The 1,432-nt window shown below is 38.5% G+C and overlaps 1 pseudogene; it reads right to left on the bottom strand.

Annotated features, from left to right (window-relative positions):
- LOC139074607 (olfactory receptor 4C13-like) lies at window positions 1-924 on the bottom strand (annotated as a pseudogene).
- Window positions 925-1,432: the final 508 nt, after the last annotated feature.

Below are 1,432 nucleotides of genomic sequence, written 5' to 3'. Positions count from 1 at the left end.
TCATTTATTGTCTGAAATTGTATTCCTGTTTAATAACCTTATAATGAAATTGTTCACTTCTATATTCCTTACTGTACAGATAAGAAGGTTTAACATGGGAGTAATAAGAGAATAGAATACTTCTATCACCATCTGTCAGAAAGGTAGCTACTGGTCACAGGTACATAAAAATACAGGGCACAAAGAACAAGACAACAACTGAGATGAGGAAGCCACAGCTAGAGAGGGCCTTTTTCCTCCCTGCAGAGCTATGAGTCTTCAAGGGGTACAGGATGACCACTTAGGGTACCAATAGCATTACAAAAGTGATCACAGGAATTACTCCACCATTGGTAGCAACCAAGAGACCAACAAGGAAAGTGTCAATACAGGAAAGTTGTATCAGGAGACATCAAAAATGAAGTGATCCATAACTTGAGGCTGCAGAAGGAGAACCAGAAAGTAATGAGAATTTGTGCAATAGAGTGGAGAAAACCCACTGACCAACATACCCCCACCAGGAGGCAGCATATGTGGTGGTTCATGATGGTCACAGAGTACAGAGGTTGACAGATGGTCACATAGTGGCCATAGGCCATGACCACAAGAAGGACAATCTCTGGAGCTCTTAAGAAATGTTCAATAAAGAGCCACGTCAGGCAGCTATGGAAGGAGACAGCTTTTGAATCAGAGCAAGTCAGCTGCCATTTTAGGGATTATGAAAGAGGAATAGCATGCATCTACCAAAAACAGGAAAGCTAGGAAGAAATATTATGGGGAGTCCAAAGTCTGGCTGCAGATTATAGTAAACACAATGAGTAGGTTGCCCGTGAAAGTGACAATTTAGTTGATAAGTAATACCAAAAATAGGGTCCTCTGCATCTAAAGATTCTGCTTAAGTCCCATTAGAATGAGTTCAGTAACATTCATCCTGTCTTCTTTCATTTAATGCTAATGATGAATTGAGAAGTGGGCAATTAACCTATAAAGATAATATTTTCAATAGCAAGGTAATGAGAACTTCATATTTTAGATTTTCAGATAAATCCAAAGCATCTCCACAATATAAGCTATTTTCTTTCATTGTGTGCCAGAGAAGAAGAAACATGATACTTTTTTTTTAATATATAAAAAGCTGAACTTTTGAAGCCATCAAATTCAGCTTCTTACAAGGATGCTGAAGTCCTCCTTCAACACCTTCTGACAGGTTGTCTCTGGGCCTTTGCTAGAGAACATCCAGGCACAGGGATCTCACCATACAATAAACTGGATTTCTTCTCAGCCTGTAAAATATGTTAAAAACTCTTCCTTACATGTTAAAAAAAACTATTTGTACAACTATTGGTTCTGGTTTTGCACTCTGTTGGTACACAGATTAAGTCTAATTTACTCCCTCCTCCATTTCAAAGCTCTTTAAATAAGTCACAGAAAAGTAGGGCTGTATCTGTCTTGT

Source organism: Equus przewalskii, chromosome 11 (genome assembly GCF_037783145.1).
Source record: "Equus przewalskii isolate Varuska chromosome 11, EquPr2, whole genome shotgun sequence".
Classification (NCBI taxonomy): Eukaryota; Metazoa; Chordata; class Mammalia; order Perissodactyla; family Equidae; genus Equus; species Equus przewalskii.
Note: the sequence above shows the minus strand (reverse complement) of the source record. Positions and strands in the feature narration are given on the sequence as shown.